Source organism: Hyla sarda, unplaced genomic scaffold, assembly GCF_029499605.1.
Source record: "Hyla sarda isolate aHylSar1 unplaced genomic scaffold, aHylSar1.hap1 scaffold_1604, whole genome shotgun sequence".
Classification (NCBI taxonomy): Eukaryota; Metazoa; Chordata; class Amphibia; order Anura; family Hylidae; genus Hyla; species Hyla sarda.
Window position 1 is genome coordinate 1 of NW_026608240.1, and position 24642 is coordinate 24642.

The 24642-nt window shown below is 48.0% G+C and overlaps 7 non-coding genes and 2 pseudogenes across 7 annotated transcripts; all 9 read right to left on the reverse strand.

Annotated features, from left to right (window-relative positions):
• Nucleotides 1-366: 366 nt before the first annotated feature.
• On the reverse strand, nt 367-545 carry LOC130310948 (U2 spliceosomal RNA; annotated as a pseudogene).
• Nucleotides 546-1301: 756 nt separating this feature from the next.
• Nucleotides 1302-1399, reverse strand: LOC130310949 (U2 spliceosomal RNA; annotated as a pseudogene).
• A 2095-nt stretch (nt 1400-3494) lies between these two features.
• On the reverse strand, nt 3495-3685 carry LOC130310933 (U2 spliceosomal RNA). The gene has a single exon (XR_008859396.1). It is a non-coding gene; the product is annotated as a U2 spliceosomal RNA (small nuclear RNA).
• A 2087-nt stretch (nt 3686-5772) lies between these two features.
• Nucleotides 5773-5963, reverse strand: LOC130310921 (U2 spliceosomal RNA). Its single transcript, XR_008859384.1, has one exon. It is a non-coding gene; the product is annotated as a U2 spliceosomal RNA (small nuclear RNA).
• A 2090-nt stretch (nt 5964-8053) lies between these two features.
• Nucleotides 8054-8244, reverse strand: LOC130310946 (U2 spliceosomal RNA). Its single transcript, XR_008859409.1, has one exon. It is a non-coding gene; the product is annotated as a U2 spliceosomal RNA (small nuclear RNA).
• Nucleotides 8245-10321: 2077 nt separating this feature from the next.
• LOC130310945 (U2 spliceosomal RNA) lies at nt 10322-10512 on the reverse strand. The gene has a single exon (XR_008859408.1). It is a non-coding gene; the product is annotated as a U2 spliceosomal RNA (small nuclear RNA).
• Nucleotides 10513-18235: 7723 nt separating this feature from the next.
• Nucleotides 18236-18426, reverse strand: LOC130310951 (U2 spliceosomal RNA). The gene has a single exon (XR_008859411.1). It is a non-coding gene; the product is annotated as a U2 spliceosomal RNA (small nuclear RNA).
• A 2093-nt stretch (nt 18427-20519) lies between these two features.
• Nucleotides 20520-20710, reverse strand: LOC130310952 (U2 spliceosomal RNA). Its single transcript, XR_008859412.1, has one exon. It is a non-coding gene; the product is annotated as a U2 spliceosomal RNA (small nuclear RNA).
• Nucleotides 20711-22798: 2088 nt separating this feature from the next.
• LOC130310922 (U2 spliceosomal RNA) lies at nt 22799-22989 on the reverse strand. The gene has a single exon (XR_008859385.1). It is a non-coding gene; the product is annotated as a U2 spliceosomal RNA (small nuclear RNA).
• Between the last annotated feature and the right edge of the window lie 1653 nt (nt 22990-24642).

Consider the following 24642-nt stretch of genomic DNA (forward strand, 5'->3'; position numbering starts at 1 on the left):
ATTGGGGAAGGGATGAGATTTTATATTTCTTCATAAGCATTAATCTTATTTTGTCAATTAGGAACATTCAGCACCCACCCGCTATCAAGGCAGCTGCCTATCATGTCATGCCCTACCTGCACAGGTGTGCTGGCTACTCAAATGATCCAATTAAGGAGGCCATTTAGTCAGCAGCAGCAGAAGTCCTGTGCCTGGACGCTCCAACAGGGGCCAGACACAAGCAGAAGCAGAAGCAGCAGAAGCAGCAGCAGCACCACCTTTTGTTTTTTGGCTGCAGCAGCAGCAAGGCCCACAGGGCTGGCTAGCTGGCTAGCCAGCAAGCAGGTAGCAATGAAAGTAGGAATCTTTCTTTTTAACCCTGTAAGGGGGTGGTGCACTGTACCCGAAGATACTGCCATATCGGGTCAATGCATAGGGCGACGGAAGCAAGCTTCGAAATCGGCCCCCGTTCTCAAAAATCCATTTAATATATGGTCCCCAGATAGGGGACGTATCAGATATTAAACTGATAAGAACAGATTTTTTTTTTTTTATCTAAAGCCGAGGAACGTGCTTTCGATTCACCCAAAGTGCAAGAAAAAGTGCAAACGTGTTACACTAAAAAAAACGTGCACAAAGGATGCGGTCTATCGCAAGCCCTTCTCCGATAGGAGAGAGGCCCCCCAACAAACCTTACCCTTCGCCTCCGGACCAAAAGGTACCTGCGAGGTTCCAGGTTCGATGTCCCTTTTCGCCGAAGCTACTAGGGGACCACAAATGCTCCCGGCATCCCCCTTGGCGTTAGCCAAGGTATCTGCCCGCAGAGCCGATTACGGTAGGTACCCTGCCAAAGCAGGAGTACCCGGGGTGTTTGCAGGGAGGTGCGGAACCTAATGGCCACACACACCTCCCCTAGACCGCCAGGAGGGACACCCAGAAGGGCTACCGCATCCTGACAAATCCTGTGAACACACAACACGCAAAAAGTGACACAGTGAGACAAAAAATAAATAAATAAGTGAATGTGTGCAGATATACTGCCCGGACATCCGGCCGGATCTATAAAAATTTCTCTGATCCTAGCCAGAAGGCCGGGAATCAAGAGGTGAGTGCCACAAGGTGAAGAGATTATGGTGCCCGTGCTTCAACTCAGTGAGTCTATTCTCCCAGTGAGTTTCGGCACCTCGGGGTCACCACTCCCCGAGGCACAAAAGTACCTCGGCTCTAGACCCTCTCAGCCTCATGGCGAGACCCGAAGGGAACAGGTCACATCGGGGCAGCCGTCGAGCTGATTCCTCAGAACCAGCCCCGGAAAGCCCTGGTACAACTGCATCCTCCATGCAGCACCCATCCCCACCAGCATGAAAACTGATAAGAACAGATACTACACTTGATCTTAGCCAAAAGGCCGAGAAGCGATAACCGTGAAAGGGGCGGGCCCAACAAGGTCCCCTTCATGGGCACTATCACTGCTTGCTGTCAGGGAGGCTGCCAGACAATTTTCCATGCACACTCTGGGCTGGGGGGCAGTCAACCACCAGTACACACAGCAGAACCTAAACCCATACCATTATTGCTAAGCAGCAAGACAGGGGCCCATTGCACTCCCACGGGGCCTTTTTAAATGCAATCCATAACCCGGATTTGCCAGGAACCCTTCTTACTCCTCCTACTTGCATGTGACACTGGGCTTAGGATCTGCATAGGAAACACACACACAAGCACACACCTACCTTTGTTGCCTGCAGATGCCTCCTTGGCTGTCCCCAAACGGTATCAAACCAACACCCACGGGAAGCTGTAAGCATAGAGGACATGCCTGCACCCCATTGGACTTACCTGTGTGGGTTAAATCCGGGTTATTTGACAACCTATGGCGGTGATGGTTCTGCTCAGGCAGAGCAGTGCTGATGCTCCTCATAAAGCTGTCGCTGCTGTGAAGGTTCTAGGTGACATCACAAATCCCTATGGTTACATACACAACAAAGCTGGGTTGTTGTTGTTTACACTCTGCAAGGCCTGTGGAAGTGAGTGACATCATAGCACTGTAGTTCTGAGGGTTCAAGATGGATGCAACAATCTCCTGTTGCTTCTATGAAGGCCGTAATAGACGACATCACCAAACAGCTCCATAGTCACATACACAGCAAAGGAGAGATGTTGTTTACACCTAGTGATGTCAGTGGTATTGAGTGACATCACAGCACAGTGCTAAGGCTCCTGGGCCTGGACACAGCAGCGGCTGCAATATCTCAACGGAGAATACGTTTATATCTATGTGTGTGTGTGCGCATATATATATATATATATATATATATATATATATATATATATATATATTCTCCGCCGAAATCACTTTTAAACCCATTTCCACCTTTTTTTCCCTTCTCTTCCTCTTACTTTTTTTTCACGTTTTTTTACGTTTTTCTCCTTTTCGCCTCTTTTCTGGGCGTATTATTCTTCTTTTTCTTCTTTTTTTTCGTCTAATGCATACCCCATCAGTGCAGCAATGCTTATTCAATACCGCCAGCAGATGGAGACACTGGGGGATAATTTTCTAAGGATTTATACTGATTTTTCCTGTCTGAATTTGTCGCACAGAAAGTTGCAGGCCAAATATGTGTGACATTTCTGCGACTTTAGCTTCTAGAGCATTTTTACAACATTATACATAGGTGCTGAATACATAAAAAGCGACTGTTCAGCGACAGACAAGTCGCATCGGCTGAAAGTAGGCCAGAATGTCAGTCCATGTTGGAGCAGGTTTAGATACAGTCTAAAGCATAGATCTCAAAGTCTGTGCACAGAATTTAGCAAGGGCCTCGCACCTTCTGATGCATCAGGTAGGTGCACAATAGCATAGCCTAACCCTCTGTACTTTGGTCTATATTGATGCGGGACATAGACAGCCAGCTGATGACCAATCCATTAGTGCAATGGATGGCTGGAAGCATTTGTCTTTGCCTTTGCAATCAATACCACAGAAGCAATGCATGGTCAATGTACAGCAATGACACACCTGTGTGAACAGCCAGGAGACCCCCCCCCCCCCATGTTATGTTACATAGTTACATAGTTAGTACGGTCGAAAAAAGACATATGTCCATCAAGTTCAACCAGGGAATTAAGGGGTAGGGGTGTGGCGCGATATTGGGGAAGGGATGAGATTTTATATTTCTTCATAAGCATTAATCTTATTTTGTCAATTAGGAACATTCAGCACCCACCCGCTATCAAGGCAGCTGCCTATCATGTCATGCCCTACCTGCACAGGTGTGCTGGCTACTCAAATGATCCAATTAAGGAGGCCATTTAGTCAGCAGCAGCAGAAGTCCTGTGCCTGGACGCTCCAACAGGGGCCAGACACAAGCAGAAGCAGAAGCAGCAGAAGCAGCAGCAGCACCACCTTTTGTTTTTTGGCTGCAGCAGCAGCAAGGCCCACAGGGCTGGCTAGCTGGCTAGCCAGCAAGCAGGTAGCAATGAAAGTAGGAATCTTTCTTTTTAACCCTGTAAGGGGGTGGTGCACTGTACCCGAAGATACTGCCATATCGGGTCAATGCATAGGGCGACGGAAGCAAGCTTCGAAATCGGCCCCCGTTCTCAAAAATCCATTTAATATATGGTCCCCAGATAGGGGACGTATCAGATATTAAACTGATAAGAACAGATACTACACTTGATCTTAGCCAAAAGGCCGAGAAGCGATAACCGTGAAAGGGGCGGGCCCAACAAGGTCCCCTTCATGGGCACTATCACTGCTTGCTGTCAGGGAGGCTGCCAGACAATTTTCCATGCACACTCTGGGCTGGGGGGCAGTCAACCACCAGTACACACAGCAGAACCTAAACCCATACCATTATTGCTAAGCAGCAAGACAGGGGCCCATTGCACTCCCACGGGGCCTTTTTAAATGCAATCCATAACCCGGATTTGCCAGGAACCCTTCTTACTCCTCCTACTTGCATGTGACACTGGGCTTAGGATCTGCATAGGAAACACACACACAAGCACACACCTACCTTTGTTGCCTGCAGATGCCTCCTTGGCTGTCCCCAAACGGTATCAAACCAACACCCACGGGAAGCTGTAAGCATAGAGGACATGCCTGCACCCCATTGGACTTACCTGTGTGGGTTAAATCCGGGTTATTTGACAACCTATGGCGGTGATGGTTCTGCTCAGGCAGAGCAGTGCTGATGCTCCTCATAAAGCTGTCGCTGCTGTGAAGGTTCTAGGTGACATCACAAATCCCTATGGTTACATACACAACAAAGCTGGGTTGTTGTTGTTTACACTCTGCAAGGCCTGTGGAAGTGAGTGACATCATAGCACTGTAGTTCTGAGGGTTCAAGATGGATGCAACAATCTCCTGTTGCTTCTATGAAGGCCGTAATAGACGACATCACCAAACAGCTCCATAGTCACATACACAGCAAAGGAGAGATGTTGTTTACACCTAGTGATGTCAGTGGTATTGAGTGACATCACAGCACAGTGCTAAGGCTCCTGGGCCTGGACACAGCAGCGGCTGCAATATCTCAACGGAGAATACGTTTATATCTATGTGTGTGTGTGCGCATATATATATATATATATATATATATATATATATATATATATATATTTCTCCGCCGAAATCACTTTTAAACCCATTTCCACCTTTTTTTCCCTTCTCTTCCTCTTACTTTTTTTTCACGTTTTTTTACGTTTTTCTCCTTTTCGCCTCTTTTCTGGGCGTATTATTCTTCTTTTTCTTCTTTTTTTTCGTCTAATGCATACCCCATCAGTGCAGCAATGCTTATTCAATACCGCCAGCAGATGGAGACACTGGGGGATAATTTTCTAAGGATTTATACTGATTTTTCCTGTCTGAATTTGTCGCACAGAAAGTTGCAGGCCAAATATGTGTGACATTTCTGCGACTTTAGCTTCTAGAGCATTTTTACAACATTATACATAGGTGCTGAATACATAAAAAGCGACTGTTCAGCGACAGACAAGTCGCATCGGCTGAAAGTAGGCCAGAATGTCAGTCCATGTTGGAGCAGGTTTAGATACAGTCTAAAGCATAGATCTCAAAGTCTGTGCACAGAATTTAGCAAGGGCCTCGCACCTTCTGATGCATCAGGTAGGTGCACAATAGCATAGCCTAACCCTCTGTACTTTGGTCTATATTGATGCGGGACATAGACAGCCAGCTGATGACCAATCCATTAGTGCAATGGATGGCTGGAAGCATTTGTCTTTGCCTTTGCAATACCACAGAAGCAATGCATGGTCAATGTACAGCAATGACACACCTGTGTGAACAGCCAGGAGACCCCCCCCCCATGTTATGTTACATAGTTACATAGTTAGTACGGTCGAAAAAAGACATATGTCCATCAAGTTCAACCAGGGAATTAAGGGGTAGGGGTGTGGCGCGATATTGGGGAAGGGATGAGATTTTATATTTCTTCATAAGCATTAATCTTATTTTGTCAATTAGGAACATTCAGCACCCACCCGCTATCAAGGCAGCTGCCTATCATGTCATGCCCTACCTGCACAGGTGTGCTGGCTACTCAAATGATCCAATTAAGGAGGCCATTTAGTCAGCAGCAGCAGAAGTCCTGTGCCTGGACGCTCCAACAGGGGCCAGACACAAGCAGAAGCAGAAGCAGCAGAAGCAGCAGCAGCACCACCTTTTGTTTTTTGGCTGCAGCAGCAGCAAGGCCCACAGGGCTGGCTAGCTGGCTAGCCAGCAAGCAGGTAGCAATGAAAGTAGGAATCTTTCTTTTTAACCCTGTAAGGGGGTGGTGCACTGTACCCGAAGATACTGCCATATCGGGTCAATGCATAGGGCGACGGAAGCAAGCTTCGAAATCGGCCCCCATTCTCAAAAATCCATTTAATATATGGTCCCCAGATAGGGGACGTATCAGATATTAAACTGATAAGAACAGATACTACACTTGATCTTAGCCAAAAGGCCGAGAAGCGATAACCGTGAAAGGGGCGGGCCCAACAAGGTCCCCTTCATGGGCACTATCACTGCTTGCTGTCAGGGAGGCTGCCAGACAATTTTCCATGCACACTCTGGGCTGGGGGGCAGTCAACCACCAGTACACACAGCAGAACCTAAACCCATACCATTATTGCTAAGCAGCAAGACAGGGGCCCATTGCACTCCCACGGGGCCTTTTTAAATGCAATCCATAACCCGGATTTGCCAGGAACCCTTCTTACTCCTCCTACTTGCATGTGACACTGGGCTTAGGATCTGCATAGGAAACACACACACAAGCACACACCTACCTTTGTTGCCTGCAGATGCCTCCTTGGCTGTCCCCAAACGGTATCAAACCAACACCCACGGGAAGCTGTAAGCATAGAGGACATGCCTGCACCCCATTGGACTTACCTGTGTGGGTTAAATCCGGGTTATTTGACAACCTATGGCGGTGATGGTTCTGCTCAGGCAGAGCAGTGCTGATGCTCCTCATAAAGCTGTCGCTGCTGTGAAGGTTCTAGGTGACATCACAAATCCCTATGGTTACATACACAACAAAGCTGGGTTGTTGTTGTTTACACTCTGCAAGGCCTGTGGAAGTGAGTGACATCATAGCACTGTAGTTCTGAGGGTTCAAGATGGATGCAACAATCTCCTGTTGCTTCTATGAAGGCCGTAATAGACGACATCACCAAACAGCTCCATAGTCACATACACAGCAAAGGAGAGATGTTGTTTACACCTAGTGATGTCAGTGGTATTGAGTGACATCACAGCACAGTGCTAAGGCTCCTGGGCCTGGACACAGCAGCGGCTGCAATATCTCAACGGAGAATACGTTTATATCTATGTGTGTGTGTGCGCATATATATATATATATATATATATATATATATATATATATATATATATTTCTCCGCCGAAATCACTTTTAAACCCATTTCCACCTTTTTTTCCCTTCTCTTCCTCTTACTTTTTTTTCACGTTTTTTTACGTTTTTCTCCTTTTCGCCTCTTTTCTGGGCGTATTATTCTTCTTTTTCTTCTTTTTTTTTCGTCTAATGCATACCCCATCAGTGCAGCAATGCTTATTCAATACCGCCAGCAGATGGAGACACTGGGGGATAATTTTCTAAGGATTTATACTGATTTTTCCTGTCTGAATTTGTCGCACAGAAAGTTGCAGGCCAAATATGTGTGACATTTCTGCGACTTTAGCTTCTAGAGCATTTTTACAACATTATACATAGGTGCTGAATACATAAAAAGCGACTGTTCAGCGACAGACAAGTCGCATCGGCTGAAAGTAGGCCAGAATGTCAGTCCATGTTGGAGCAGGTTTAGATACAGTCTAAAGCATAGATCTCAAAGTCTGTGCACAGAATTTAGCAAGGGCCTCGCACCTTCTGATGCATCAGGTAGGTGCACAATAGCATAGCCTAACCCTCTGTACTTTGGTCTATATTGATGCGGGACATAGACAGCCAGCTGATGACCAATCCATTAGTGCAATGGATGGCTGGAAGCATTTGTCTTTGCCTTTGCAATACCACAGAAGCAATGCATGGTCAATGTACAGCAATGACACACCTGTGTGAACAGCCAGGAGACCCCCCCCCCATGTTATGTTACATAGTTACATAGTTAGTACGGTCGAAAAAAGACATATGTCCATCAAGTTCAACCAGGGAATTAAGGGGTAGGGGTGTGGCGCGATATTGGGGAAGGGATGAGATTTTATATTTCTTCATAAGCATTAATCTTATTTTGTCAATTAGGAACATTCAGCACCCACCCGCTATCAAGGCAGCTGCCTATCATGTCATGCCCTACCTGCACAGGTGTGCTGGCTACTCAAATGATCCAATTAAGGAGGCCATTTAGTCAGCAGCAGCAGAAGTCCTGTGCCTGGACGCTCCAACAGGGGCCAGACACAAGCAGAAGCAGAAGCAGCAGAAGCAGCAGCAGCACCACCTTTTGTTTTTTGGCTGCAGCAGCAGCAAGGCCCACAGGGCTGGCTAGCTGGCTAGCCAGCAAGCAGGTAGCAATGAAAGTAGGAATCTTTCTTTTTAACCCTGTAAGGGGGTGGTGCACTGTACCTGAAGATACTGCCATATCGGGTCAATGCATAGGGCGACGGAAGCAAGCTTCGAAATCGGCCCCCGTTCTCAAAAATCCATTTAATATATGGTCCCCAGATAGGGGACGTATCAGATATTAAACTGATAAGAACAGATACTACACTTGATCTTAGCCAAAAGGCCGAGAAGCGATAACCGTGAAAGGGGCGGGCCCAACAAGGTCCCCTTCATGGGCACTATCACTGCTTGCTGTCAGGGAGGCTGCCAGACAATTTTCCATGCACACTCTGGGCTGGGGGGCAGTCAACCACCAGTACACACAGCAGAACCTAAACCCATACCATTATTGCTAAGCAGCAAGACAGGGGCCCATTGCACTCCCACGGGGCCTTTTTAAATGCAATCCATAACCCGGATTTGCCAGGAACCCTTCTTACTCCTCCTACTTGCATGTGACACTGGGCTTAGGATCTGCATAGGAAACACACACACAAGCACACACCTACCTTTGTTGCCTGCAGATGCCTCCTTGGCTGTCCCCAAACGGTATCAAACCAACACCCACGGGAAGCTGTAAGCATAGAGGACATGCCTGCACCCCATTGGACTTACCTGTGTGGGTTAAATCCGGGTTATTTGACAACCTATGGCGGTGATGGTTCTGCTCAGGCAGAGCAGTGCTGATGCTCCTCATAAAGCTGTCGCTGCTGTGAAGGTTCTAGGTGACATCACAAATCCCTATGGTTACATACACAACAAAGCTGGGTTGTTGTTGTTTACACTCTGCAAGGCCTGTGGAAGTGAGTGACATCATAGCACTGTAGTTCTGAGGGTTCAAGATGGATGCAACAATCTCCTGTTGCTTCTATGAAGGCCGTAATAGACGACATCACCAAACAGCTCCATAGTCACATACACAGCAAAGGAGAGATGTTGTTTACACCTAGTGATGTCAGTGGTATTGAGTGACATCACAGCACAGTGCTAAGGCTCCTGGGCCTGGACACAGCAGCGGCTGCAATATCTCAACGGGGAATACGTTTATATCTATGTGTGTGTGTGCGCATATATATATATATATATATATATATATATATATATATATATTTCTCCGCCGAAATCACTTTTAAACCCATTTCCACCTTTTTTTCCCTTCTCTTCCTCTTACTTTTTTTTCACGTTTTTTTACGTTTTTCTCCTTTTCGCCTCTTTTCTGGGCGTATTATTCTTCTTTTTCTTCTTTTTTTTCGTCTAATGCATACCCCATCAGTGCAGCAATGCTTATTCAATACCGCCAGCAGATGGAGACACTGGGGGATAATTTTCTAAGGATTTATACTGATTTTTCCTGTCTGAATTTGTCGCACAGAAAGTTGCAGGCCAAATATGTGTGACATTTCTGCGACTTTAGCTTCTAGAGCATTTTTACAACATTATACATAGGTGCTGAATACATAAAAAGCGACTGTTCAGCGACAGACAAGTCGCATCGGCTGAAAGTAGGCCAGAATGTCAGTCCATGTTGGAGCAGGTTTAGATACAGTCTAAAGCATAGATCTCAAAGTCTGTGCACAGAATTTAGCAAGGGCCTCGCACCTTCTGATGCATCAGGTAGGTGCACAATAGCATAGCCTAACCCTCTGTACTTTGGTCTATATTGATGCGGGACATAGACAGCCAGCTGATGACCAATCCATTAGTGCAATGGATGGCTGGAAGCATTTGTCTTTGCCTTTGCAATACCACAGAAGCAATGCATGGTCAATGTACAGCAATGACACACCTGTGTGAACAGCCAGGAGACCCCCCCCCCATGTTATGTTACATAGTTACATAGTTAGTACGGTCGAAAAAAGACATATGTCCATCAAGTTCAACCAGGGAATTAAGGGGTAGGGGTGTGGCGCGATATTGGGGAAGGGATGAGATTTTATATTTCTTCATAAGCATTAATCTTATTTTGTCAATTAGGAACATTCAGCACCCACCCGCTATCAAGGCAGCTGCCTATCATGTCATGCCCTACCTGCACAGGTGTGCTGGCTACTCAAATGATCCAATTAAGGAGGCCATTTAGTCAGCAGCAGCAGAAGTCCTGTGCCTGGACGCTCCAACAGGGGCCAGACACAAGCAGAAGCAGAAGCAGCAGAAGCAGCAGCAGCACCACCTTTTGTTTTTTGGCTGCAGCAAGGCCCACAGGGCTGGCTAGCTGGCTAGCCAGCAAGCAGGTAGCAATGAAAGTAGGAATCTTTCTTTTTAACCCTGTAAGGGGGTGGTGCACTGTACCCGAAGATACTGCCATATCGGGTCAATGCATAGGGCGACGGAAGCAAGCTTCGAAATCGGCCCCCGTTCTCAAAAATCCATTTAATATATGGTCCCCAGATAGGGGACGTATCAGATATTAAACTGATAAGAACAGATACTACACTTGATCTTAGCCAAAAGGCCGAGAAGCGATAACCGTGAAAGGGGCGGGCCCAACAAGGTCCCCTTCATGGGCACTATCACTGCTTGCTGTCAGGGAGGCTGCCAGACAATTTTCCATGCACACTCTGGGCTGGGGGGCAGTCAACCACCAGTACACACAGCAGAACCTAAACCCATACCATTATTGCTAAGCAGCAAGACAGGGGCCCATTGCACTCCCACGGGGCCTTTTTAAATGCAATCCATAACCCGGATTTGCCAGGAACCCTTCTTACTCCTCCTACTTGCATGTGACACTGGGCTTTGGATCTGCATAGGAAACACACACACAAGCACACACCTACCTTTGTTGCCTGCAGATGCCTCCTTGGCTGTCCCCAAACGGTATCAAACCAACACCCACGGGAAGCTGTAAGCATAGAGGACATGCCTGCACCCCATTGGACTTACCTGTGTGGGTTAAATCCGGGTTATTTGACAACCTATGGCGGTGATGGTTCTGCTCAGGCAGAGCAGTGCTGATGCTCCTCATAAAGCTGTCGCTGCTGTGAAGGTTCTAGGTGACATCACAAATCCCTATGGTTACATACACAACAAAGCTGGGTTGTTGTTGTTTACACTCTGCAAGGCCTGTGGAAGTGAGTGACATCATAGCACTGTAGTTCTGAGGGTTCAAGATGGATGCAACAATCTCCTGTTGCTTCTATGAAGGCCGTAATAGACGACATCACCAAACAGCTCCATAGTCACATACACAGCAAAGGAGAGATGTTGTTTACACCTAGTGATGTCAGTGGTATTGAGTGACATCACAGCACAGTGCTAAGGCTCCTGGGCCTGGACACAGCAGCGGCTGCAATATCTCAACGGAGAATACGTTTATATCTATGTGTGTGTGTGCGCATATATATATATATATATATATATATATATATATATATATATATATTTCTCCGCCGAAATCACTTTTAAACCCATTTCCACCTTTTTTTCCCTTCTCTTCCTCTTACTTTTTTTTCACGTTTTTTTACGTTTTTCTCCTTTTCGCCTCTTTTCTGGGCGTATTATTCTTCTTTTTCTTCTTTTTTTTCGTCTAATGCATACCCCATCAGTGCAGCAATGCTTATTCAATACCGCCAGCAGATGGAGACACTGGGGGATAATTTTCTAAGGATTTATACTGATTTTTCCTGTCTGAATTTGTCGCACAGAAAGTTGCAGGCCAAATATGTGTGACATTTCTGCGACTTTAGCTTCTAGAGCATTTTTACAACATTATACATAGGTGCTGAATACATAAAAAGCGACTGTTCAGCGACAGACAAGTCGCATCGGCTGAAAGTAGGCCAGAATGTCAGTCCATGTTGGAGCAGGTTTAGATACAGTCTAAAGCATAGATCTCAAAGTCTGTGCACAGAATTTAGCAAGGGCCTCGCACCTTCTGATGCATCAGGTAGGTGCACAATAGCATAGCCTAACCCTCTGTACTTTGGTCTATATTGATGCGGGACATAGACAGCCAGCTGATGACCAATCCATTAGTGCAATGGATGGCTGGAAGCATTTGTCTTTGCCTTTGCAATACCACAGAAGCAATGCATGGTCAATGTACAGCAATGACACACCTGTGTGAACAGCCAGGAGACCCCCCCCCCCATGTTATTGTTACGCCGAGCGCTCCGGGTCCCCGCTCCTCCCCGGAGCGCTCGCTTCACTCTCCCCGCGGCAGCGCTCCGGTCACGTCCTCTGACCCGGGGCGCTGCGATTCCGCTGCCAGCCGGGATGCGATTCGCGATGCGGGTAGCGCCCGCTCGCGATGCGCACCCCGGCTCCCCTACCTGACTCGCTCTCCGTCTGTTCTGTCCCGGCGCGCGCGGCCCCGCTCCCTAGGGCGCGCGCGCGCCGGGTCTCTGCGATTTAAAGGGCCACTGCGCCGCTGATTGGCGCAGTGGTCCCAATTAGTGTGTTCACCTGTGCACTTCCCTATATCACCTCACTTCCCCTGCACTCCCTTGCCGGATCTTGTTGCCTTAGTGCCAGTGAAAGCGTTCCTTGTGTGTTCCTTGCCTGTGTTTCCAGACCTTCTGCCGTTGCCCCTGACTACGATCCTTGCTGCCTGCCCCGACCTTCTGCTACGTCCGACCTTGCTTTTGCCTACTCCCTTGTACCGCGCCTATCTTCAGCAGCCAGAGAGGTGAGCCGTTGCTAGTGGATACGACCTGGTCACTACCGCCGCAGCAAGACCATCCCGCTTTGCGGCGGGCTCTGGTGAAAACCAGTAGTGGCTTAGAACCGGTCCACTAGCACGGTCCACGCCAATCCCTCTCTGGCACAGAGGATCCACTACCTGCCAGCCGGCATCGTGACAGTAGATCCGGCCATGGATCCCGCTGAAGTTCCTCTGCCAGTTGTCGCTGACCTCACCACGGTGGTCGCCCAGCAGTCACAACAGATAGCGCAACAAGGCCAACAGCTGTCTCAACTGACCGTTATGCTACAACAGTTACTACCACAGCTTCAGCAGTCATCTCCTCCGCCAGCTCCTGCACCTCCTCCGCAGCGAGTGGCCGCTCCTGGGATACGCTTATCCTTGCCGGATAAATTTGATGGGGACTCTAAGTTTTGCCGTGGCTTTCTTTCCCAATGTTCCCTGCATCTGGAGATGATGTCGGACCTGTTTCCCACTGAAAGGTCTAAGGTGGCTTTCGTAGTCAGCCTTCTGTCCGGAAAAGCCCTGTCATGGGCCACACCGCTCTGGGACCGCAATGACCCCGTCACTGCCTCTGTACACTCCTTCTTCTCGGAAATCCGAAGTGTCTTTGAGGAACCTGCCCGAGCCTCTTCTGCTGAGACTGCCCTGTTGAACCTGGTCCAGGGTAATTCTTCCGTTGGCGAGTATGCCGTACAATTCCGTACTCTTGCTTCAGAATTGTCCTGGAATAATGAGGCCCTCTGCGCGACCTTCAAAAAAGGCCTATCCAGCAACATTAAAGATGTTCTGGCCGCACGAGAAATTCCTGCTAATCTACATGAACTTATTCACCTAGCCACTCGCATTGACATGCGTTTTTCCGAAAGGCGTCAGGAACTCCGCCAAGATATGGACTCTGTTCGCACGAGGCGTTTCTCCTCCTCGGCTCCTCTCTCCTCTGGTCCCCTGCAATCTGTTCCTGTGCCTCCCGCCGTGGAGGCTATGCAGGTCGACCGGTCTCGCCTGACACCTCAAGAGAGGACACGACGCCGTATGGAGAATCTCTGCCTGTACTGTGCTAGTACCGAACACTTCCTAAGAGATTGTCCTATCCGTCCTCCCCGCCTGGAAAGACGTACGCTGACTCCGCACAAAGGTGAGACAGTCCTTGATGTCTACTCTGCTTCTCCACGTCTTACTGTGCCTGTGCGGATGTCTGCCTCTGCCTTCTCCTTCTCTACAATGGCCTTCTTGGACTCAGGATCTGCAGGAAATTTTATTTTGGCCTCTCTCGTCAACAGGTTCAACATCCCGGTGACCAGTCTCGCCAGACCCCTCTACATCAATTGTGTAAATAATGAAAGATTGGACTGTACCATACGTTTCCGCACGGAGCCCCTTCTTATGAGCATCGGATCTCATCATGAGAGGATTGAACTTTTGGTCCTCCCCAATTGCACCTCGGAAATTCTCCTTGGACTTCCCTGGCTTCAACTTCATTCCCCTACCCTGGATTGGTCCACTGGGGAGATCAAGAGTTGGGGGTCCTCTTGTTCCAAGAACTGTCTAAAACCGGTTCCCAGTAACCCTTGCCGTAACTCTGTGGTTCCTCCAGTAACCGGTCTCCCTAAGGCCTATATGGACTTCGCGGATGTTTTCTGCAAAAAACAAGCTGAGACTCTACCTCCTCACAGGCCTTATGATTGCCCTATCGACCTCCTCCCGGGCACTACTCCACCCCGGGGCAGAATTTATCCTCTCTCTGCCCCAGAGACTCTTGCCATGTCCGAATACGTCCAGGAGAATCTAAAAAAGGGCTTTATCCGTAAATCCTCCTCTCCTGCCGGAGCCGGATTTTTCTTTGTGTCCAAAAAAGATGGCTCCCTACGTCCTTGCATTGACTACCGCGGTCTTAATAAAATCACGGTTAAGAACCGCTACCCCTTACCCCTCATCTCTGAACTCTTTGATCGCCTCCAAGGTGCCCACATCTTCACTAAATTGGACTTAAGAGGCGCCTATAACCTCATCCGCATCAGAGAGGGGGACGAGTGGAAAACGGCATTTAACACCAGAGATGGACACTTTGAGTATCTGGTCATGCCCTTTGGACTGTGCAACGCCCCTGCCGTCTTCCAAGACTTTGTCAATGAAATTTTTCGTGATCTGTTATACTCCTGTGTTGTTGTATATCTGGACGATATCCTAATTTTTTCTGCCAATCTAGAAGAACACCGCCAGCATGTCCGTATGGTTCTTCAGAGACTTCGTGACAACCAACTCTATGCCAAAATTGAGAAATGTCTGTTTGAATGCCAATCTCTTCCTTTTCTAGGATATTTGGTCTCTGGCCAGGGACTACAGATGGATCCAGACAAACTCTCTGCCGTCTTAGATTGGCCACGCCCCTCCGGACTCCGTGCTATCCAACGCTTTTTGGGGTTCGCCAATTATTACAGGCAATTTATTCCACATTTTTCTACCATTGTGGCTCCTATCGTGGCTTTAACCAAAAAAAATGCTGATCCCAAGTCCTGGCCTCCTCAAGCAGAAGACGCCTTTAAACGACTCAAGTCTGCCTTTTCTTCGGCTCCCGTCCTCTCCAGACCTGACCCTTCCAAACCCTTCCTATTGGAGGTTGATGCCTCCTCAGTGGGAGCTGGAGCTGTTCTTCTACAAAAAAATTCTTCCGGGCATGCTGTCACTTGTGGTTTTTTCTCTAGGACCTTCTCTCCAGCGGAGAGGAACTACTCCATCGGGGATCGAGAGCTTCTAGCCATTAAATTAGCACTTGAGGAATGGAGGCATCTGCTGGAGGGATCAAGTTCTCCTGTTATTATCTACACCGACCACAAGAACCTCTCCTACCTCCAGTCTGCCCAACGGCTGAATCCTCGCCAGGCCCGGTGGTCTCTGTTCTTTGCCCGATTTAATTTTGAGATTCACTTTCGTCCTGCCGATAAGAACATTAGGGCCGATGCTCTCTCTCGTTCCTCGGATGCCTCAGAAGTTGAACTCTCTCCGCAACACATCATTCCACCTGACTGCCTGATCTCCACTTCTCCTGCCTCCATCAGGCAGACTCCTCCAGGAAAGACCTTTGTTTCTCCTCGCCAACGCCTCGGAATCCTCAAATGGGGTCACTCCTCCCATCTCGCAGGTCATGCGGGTATCAAGAAATCTGTGCAACTCATCTCCCGCTTCTATTGGTGGCCGACTCTGGAGACGGATGTTGTGGACTTTGTGCGAGCCTGCACTATCTGTGCCCGGGATAAGACTCCTCGCCAGAAGCCCGCTGGTTTTCTTCATCCTCTGCCTGTCCCCGAACAGCCTTGGTCTCTGATTGGTATGGATTTTATTACTGATTTACCCCCTTCCCGTGGCAACACTGTTATTTGGGTGGTCGTTGATCGATTCTCCAAAATGGCACATTTCATCCCTCTTCCTGGTCTTCCTTCTGCGCCTCAGTTGGCTAAACAATTTTTTGTACACATTTTTCGTCTTCACGGGTTGCCTACGCAGATTGTCTCGGATAGAGGCGTCCAATTCGTGTCTAAATTCTGGAGGGCTCTCTGTAAACAACTCAAGATTAAATTAAATTTTTCTTCTGCATATCATCCCCAGTCCAATGGACAAGTAGAAAGGATTAACCAGATCTTGGGTGATTATTTGCGACATTTTGTTTCCTCCCGCCAGGATGACTGGGCAGATCTCCTCCCATGGGCCGAATTCTCGTATAACTTCAGGGTCTCTGAGTCTTCCTCCAAATCCCCATTTTTCGTGGTGTACGGCCGTCACCCTCTTCCCCCCCTCCCTACTCCCTTGCCCTCTGGTCTGCCCGCTGTGGATGAAATTTCTCGTGACCTTTCCATCATATGGAAAGAGACCCAAAATTCTCTCTTACAGGCTTCATCACGCATGAAGAAGTTCGCGGATAAGAAAAGAAGAGCTCCCCCCGTTTTTTCCCCTGGAGACAAGGTATGGCTCTCCGCTAAATATGTCCGCTTCCGTGTCCCTAGCTACAAGTTGGGACCACGCTATCTTGGTCCTTTCAAAATTTTGTGTCAAATTAATCCTGTCTCTTATAAACTTCTTCTTCCTCCCTCTCTTCGTATCCCTAATGCCTTTCACGTCTCTCTTCTCAAACCACTCATCCTCAACCGTTTTTCTCCCAAATCTGTTCCTCCCACTCCTGTTTCTGGCTCCTCGGACATCTTCTCGGTCAAAGAAATTTTAGCTGCCAAAAAGGTCAGAGGGAAAAATTTTTTTTTAGTGGACTGGGAGGGTTGTGGTCCTGAAGAGAGATCCTGGGAACCTGAGGACAACATCCTAGACAAAAGTCTGCTCCTCAGGTTCTCAGGTTCTAAGAAGAGGGGGAGACCCAAGGGGGGGGGTACTGTTACGCCGAGCGCTCCGGGTCCCCGCTCCTCCCCGGAGCGCTCGCTTCACTCTCCCCGCGGCAGCGCTCCGGTCACGTCCTCTGACCCGGGGCGCTGCGATTCCGCTGCCAGCCGGGATGCGATTCGCGATGCGGGTAGCGCCCGCTCGCGATGCGCACCCCGGCTCCCCTACCTGACTCGCTCTCCGTCTGTTCTGTCCCGGCGCGCGCGGCCCCGCTCCCTAGGGCGCGCGCGCGCCGGGTCTCTGCGATTTAAAGGGCCACTGCGCCGCTGATTGGCGTAGTGGTCCCAATTAGTGTGTTCACCTGTGCACTTCCCTATATCACCTCACTTCCCCTGCACTCCCTTGCCGGATCTTGTTGCCTTAGTGCCAGTGAAAGCGTTCCTTGTGTGTTCCTTGCCTGTGTTTCCAGACCTTCTGCCGTTGCCCCTGACTACGATCCTTGCTGCCTGCCCCGACCTTCTGCTACGTCCGACCTTGCTTTTGCCTACTCCCTTGTACCGCGCCTATCTTCAGCAGCCAGAGAGGTGAGCCGTTGCTAGTGGATACGACCTGGTCACTACCGCCGCAGCAAGACCATCCCGCTTTGCGGCGGGCTCTGGTGAAAACCAGTAGTGGCTTAGAACCGGTCCACTAGCACGGTCCACGCCAATCCCTCTCTGGCACAGAGGATCCACTACCTGCCAGCCGGCATCGTGACAGTTATGTTACATAGTTACATAGTTAGTACGGTCGAAAAAAGACATATGTCCATCAAGTTCAACCAGGGAATTAAGGGGTAGGGGTGTGGCGCGATATTGGGGAAGGGATGAGATTTTATATTTCTTCATAAGCATTAATCTTATTTTGTCAATTAGGAACATTCAGCACCCACCCGCTATCAAGGCAGCTGCCTATCATGTCATGCCCTACCTGCACAGGTGTGCTGGCTACTCAAATGATCCAATTAAGGAGGCCATTTAGTCAGCAGCAGCAGAAGTCCTGTGCCTGGACGCTCCAACAGGGGCCAGACACAAGCAGAAGCAGAAGCAGCAGAAGCAGCAGCAGCACCACCTTTTGTTTTTTGGCTGCAGCAGCAGCAAGGCCCACAGGGCTGGCTAGCTGGCTAGCCAGCAAGCAGGTAGCAATGAAAGTAGGAATCTTTCTTTTTAACCCTGTAAGGGGGTGGTGCACTGTACCCGAAGATACTGCCATATCGGGTCAATGCATAGGGCGACGGAAGCAAGCTTCGAAATCGGCCCCCGTTCTCAAAAATCCATTTAATATATGGTCCCCAGATAGGGGACGTATCAGATATTAAACTGATAAGAACAGATACTACACTTGATCTTAGCCAAAAGGCCGAGAAGCGATAACCGTGAAAGGGGCGGGCCCAACAAGGTCCCCTTCATGGGCACTATCACTGCTTGCTGTCAGGGAGGCTGCCAGACAATTTTCCATGCACACTCTGGGCTGGGGGGCAGTCAACCACCAGTACACACAGCAGAACCTAAACCCATACCATTATTGCTAAGCAGCAAGACAGGGGCCCATTGCACTCCCACGGGGCCTTTTTAAATGCAATCCATAACCCGGATTTGCCAGGAACCCTTCTTACTCCTCCTACTTGCATGTAACACTGGGCTTAGGATCTGCATAGGAAACACACACACAAGCACACACCTACCTTTGTTGCCTGCAGATGCCTCCTTGGCTGTCCCCAAACGGTATCAAACCAACACCCACGGGAAGCTGTAAGCATAGAGGACATGCCTGCACCCCATTGGACTTACCTGTGTGGGTTAAATCCGGGTTATTTGACAACCTATGGCGGTGATGGTTCTGCTCAGGCAGAGCAGTGCTGATGCTCCTCATAAAGCTGTCGCTGCTGTGAAGGTTCTAGGTGACATCACAAATCCCTATGGTTACATACACAACAAAGCTGGGTTGTTGTTGTTTACACTCTGCAAGGCCTGTGGAAGTGAGTGACATCATAGCACTGTAGTTCTGAGGGTTCAAGATGGATGCAACAATCTCCTGTTGCTTCTATGAAGGCCGTAATAGACGACATCACCAAACAGCTCCATAGTCACATACACAGCAAAGGAGAGATGTTGTTTACACCTAGTGATGTCAGTGGTATTGAGTGACATCACAGCACAGTGCTAAGGCTCCTGGGCCTGGACACAGCAGCGGCTGCAATATCTCAACGGAGAATACGTTTATATCTATGTGTGTGTGTGCGCATATATATATATATATATATATATATATATATATATATATATTTCTCCGCCGAAATCACTTTTAAACCCATTTCCACCTTTTTTTCCCTTCTCTTCCTCTTACTTTTTTTTCACGTTTTTTTAAGTTTTTCTCCTTTTCGCCTCTTTTCTGGGCGTATTATTCTTCTTTTTCTTCTTTTTTTTCGTCTAATGCATACCCCATCAGTGCAGCAATGCTTATTCAATACCGCCAGCAGATGGAGACACTGGGGGATAATTTTCTAAGGATTTATACTGATTTTTCCTGTCTGAATTTGTCGCACAGAAAGTTGCAGGCCAAATATGTGTGACATTTCTGCGACTTTAGCTTCTAGAGCATTTTTACAACATTATACATTGGTGCTGAATACATAAAAAGCGACTGTTCAGCGACAGACAAGTCGCATCGGCTGAAAGTAGGCCAGAATGTCAGTCCATGTTGGAGCAGGTTTAGATACAGTCTAAAGCATAGATCTCAAAGTCTGTGCACAGAATTTAGCAAGGGCCTCGCACCTTCTGATGCATCAGGTAGGTGCACAATAGCATAGCCTAACCCTCTGTACTTTGGTCTATATTGATGCGGGACATAGACAGCCAGCTGATGACCAATCCATTAGTGCAATGGATGGCTGGAAGCATTTGTCTTTGCCTTTGCAATACCACAGAAGCAATGCATGGTCAATGTACAGCAATGACACACCTGTGTGAACAGCCAGGAGACCCCCCCCCCCATGTTATGTTACATAGTTACATAGTTAGTACGGTCGAAAAAAGACATATGTCCATCAAGTTCAACCAGGGAATTAAGGGGTAGGGGTGTGGCGCGATATTGGGGAAGGGATGAGATTTTATATTTCTTCATAAGCATTAATCTTATTTTGTCAATTAGGAACATTCAGCACCCACCCGCTATCAAGGCAGCTGCCTATCATGTCATGCCCTACCTGCACAGGTGTGCTGGCTACTCAAATGATCCAATTAAGGAGGCCATTTAGTCAGCAGCAGCAGAAGTCCTGTGCCTGGACGCTCCAACAGGGGCCAGACACAAGCAGAAGCAGAAGCAGCAGAAGCAGCAGAAGCAGCAGCAGCACCACCTTTTGTTTTTTGGCTGCAGCAGCAGCAAGGCCCACAGGGCTGGCTAGCTGGCTAGCCAGCAAGCAGGTAGCAATGAAAGTAGGAATCTTTCTTTTTAACCCTGTAAGGGGGTGGTGCACTGTACCCGAAGATACTGCCATATCGGGTCAATGCATAGGGCGACGGAAGCAAGCTTCGAAATCGGCCCCCGTTCTCAAAAATCCATTTAATATATGGTCCCCAGATAGGGGACGTATCAGATATTAAACTGATAAGAACAGATACTACACTTGATCTTAGCCAAAAGGCCGAGAAGCGATAACCGTGAAAGGGGCGGGCCCAACAAGGTCCCCTTCATGGGCACTATCACTGCTTGCTGTCAGGGAGGCTGCCAGACAATTTTCCATGCACACTCTGGGCTGGGGGGCAGTCAACCACCAGTACACACAGCAGAACCTAAACCCATACCATTATTGCTAAGCAGCAAGACAGGGGCCCATTGCACTCCCACGGGGCCTTTTTAAATGCAATCCATAACCCGGATTTGCCAGGAACCCTTCTTACTCCTCCTACTTGCATGTGACACTGGGCTTAGGATCTGCATAGGAAACACACACACAAGCACACACCTACCTTTGTTGCCTGCAGATGCCTCCTTGGCTGTCCCCAAACGGTATCAAACCAACACCCACGGGAAGCTGTAAGCATAGAGGACATGCCTGCACCCCATTGGACTTACCTGTGTGGGTTAAATCCGGGTTATTTGACAACCTATGGCGGTGATGGTTCTGCTCAGGCAGAGCAGTGCTGATGCTCCTCATAAAGCTGTCGCTGCTGTGAAGGTTCTAGGTGACATCACAAATCCCTATGGTTACATACACAACAAAGCTGGGTTGTTGTTGTTTACACTCTGCAAGGCCTGTGGAAGTGAGTGACATCATAGCACTGTAGTTCTGAGGGTTCAAGATGGATGCAACAATCTCCTGTTGCTTCTATGAAGGCCGTAATAGACGACATCACCAAACAGCTCCATAGTCACATACACAGCAAAGGAGAGATGTTGTTTACACCTAGTGATGTCAGTGGTATTGAGTGACATCACAGCACAGTGCTAAGGCTCCTGGGCCTGGACACAGCAGCGGCTGCAATATCTCAACGGAGAATACGTTTATATCTATGTGTGTGTGTGCGCATATATATATATATATATATATATATATATATATATATATATATTTCTCCGCCGAAATCACTTTTAAACCCATTTCCACCTTTTTTTCCCTTCTCTTCCTCTTACTTTTTTTTCACGTTTTTTTACGTTTTTCTCCTTTTCGCCTCTTTTCTGGGCGTATTATTCTTCTTTTTCTTCTTTTTTTTCGTCTAATGCATACCCCATCAGTGCAGCAATGCTTATTCAATACCGCCAGCAGATGGAGACACTGGGGGATAATTTTCTAAGGATTTATACTGATTTTTCCTGTCTGAATTTGTCGCACAGAAAGTTGCAGGCCAAATATGTGTGACATTTCTGCGACTTTAGCTTCTAGAGCATTTTTACAACATTATACATAGGTGCTGAATACATAAAAAGCGACTGTTCAGCGACAGACAAGTCGCATCGGCTGAAAGTAGGCCAGAATGTCAGTCCATGTTGGAGCAGGTTTAGATACAGTCTAAAGCATAGATCTCAAAGTCTGTGCACAGAATTTAGCAAGGGCCTCGCACCTTCTGATGCATCAGGTAGGTGCACAATAGCATAGCCTAACCCTCTGTACTTTGGTCTATATTGATGCGGGACATAGACAGCCAGCTGATGACCAATCCATTAGTGCAATGGATGGCTGGAAGCATTTGTCTTTGCCTTTGCAATACCACAGAAGCAATGCATGGTCAATGTACAGCAATGACACACCTGTGTGAACAGCCAGGAGACCCCCCCCCCCCCATGTTATGTTACATAGTTACATAGTTAGTACGGTCGAAAAAAGACATATGTCCATCAAGTTCAACCAGGGAATTAAGGGGTAGGGGTGTGGCGCGATATTGGGGAAGGGATGAGATTTTATATTTCTTCATAAGCATTAATCTTATTTTGTCAATTAGGAACATTCAGCACCCACCCGCTATCAAGGCAGCTGCCTATCATGTCATGCCCTACCTGCACAGGTGTGCTGGCTACTCAAATGATCCAATTAAGGAGGCCATTTAGTCAGCAGCAGCAGAAGTCCTGTGCCTGGACGCTCCAACAGGGGCCAGACACAAGCAGAAGCAGAAGCAGCAGAAGCAGCAGCAGCACCACCTTTTGTTTTTTGGCTGCAGCAGCAGCAAGGCCCACAGGGCTGGCTAGCTGGCTAGCCAGCAAGCAGGTAGCAATGAAAGTAGGAATCTTTCTTTTTAACCCTGTAAGGGGGTGGTGCACTGTACCCGAAGATACTGCCATATCGGGTCAATGCATAGGGCGACGGAAGCAAGCTTCGAAATCGGCCCCCGTTCTCAAAAATCCATTTAATATATGGTCCCCAGATAGGGGACGTATCAGATATTAAACTGATAAGAACAGATACTACACTTGATCTTAGCCAAAAGGCCGAGAAGCGATAACCGTGAAAGGGGCGGGCCCAACAAGGTCCCCTTCATGGGCACTATCACTGCTTGCTGTCAGGGAGGCTGCCAGACAATTTTCCATGCACACTCTGGGCTGGGGGGCAGTCAACCACCAGTACACACAGCAGAACCTAAACCCATACCATTATTGCTAAGCAGCAAGACAGGGGCCCATTGCACTCCCACGGGGCCTTTTTAAATGCAATCCATAACCCGGATTTGCCAGGAACCCTTCTTACTCCTCCTACTTGCATGTGACACTGGGCTTAGGATCTGCATAGGAAACACACACACAAGCACACACCTACCTTTGTTGCCTGCAGATGCCTCCTTGGCTGTCCCCAAACGGTATCAAACCAACACCCACGGGAAGCTGTAAGCATAGAGGACATGCCTGCACCCCATTGGACTTACCTGTGTGGGTTAAATCCGGGTTATTTGACAACCTATGGCGGTGATGGTTCTGCTCAGGCAGAGCAGTGCTGATGCTCCTCATAAAGCTGTCGCTGCTGTGAAGGTTCTAGGTGACATCACAAATCCCTATGGTTACATACACAACAAAGCTGGGTTGTTGTTGTTTACACTCTGCAAGGCCTGTGGAAGTGAGTGACATCATAGCACTGTAGTTCTGAGGGTTCAAGATGGATGCAACAATCTCCTGTTGCTTCTATGAAGGCCGTAATAGACGACATCACCAAACAGCTCCATAGTCACATACACAGCAAAGGAGAGATGTTGTTTACACCTAGTGATGTCAGTGGTATTGAGTGACATCACAGCACAGTGCTAAGGCTCCTGGGCCTGGACACAGCAGCGGCTGCAATATCTCAACGGAGAATACGTTTATATCTATGTGTGTGTGTGCGCATATATATATATATATATATATATATATATATATATATTTCTCCGCCGAAATCACTTTTAAACCCATTTCCACCTTTTTTTCCCTTCTCTTCCTCTTACTTTTTTTTCACGTTTTTTTACGTTTTTCTCCTTTTCGCCTCTTTTCTGGGCATATTATTCTTCTTTTTCTTCTTTTTTTTCGTCTAATGCATACCCCATCAGTGCAGCAATGCTTATTCAATACCGCCAGCAGATGGAGACACTGGGGGATAATTTTCTAAGGATTTATACTGATTTTTCCTGTCTGAATTTGTCGCACAGAAAGTTGCAGGCCAAATATGTGTGACATTTCTGCGACTTTAGCTTCTAGAGCATTTTTACAACATTATACATAGGTGCTGAATACATAAAAAGCGACTGTTCAGCGACAGACAAGTCGCATCGGCTGAAAGTAGGCCAGAATGTCAGTCCATGTTGGAGCAGGTTTAGATACAGTCTAAAGCATAGATCTCAAAGTCTGTGCACAGAATTTAGCAAGGGCCTCGCACCTTCTGATGCATCAGGTAGGTGCACAATAGCATAGCCTAACCCTCTGTACTTTGGTCTATATTGATGCGGGACATAGACAGCCAGCTGATGACCAATCCATTAGTGCAATGGATGGCTGGAAGCATTTGTCTTTGCCTTTGCAATACCACAGAAGCAATGCATGGTCAATGTACAGCAATGACACACCTGTGTGAACAGCCAGGAGACCCCCCCCCCCCCCCATGTTATGTTACATAGTTACATAGTTAGTACG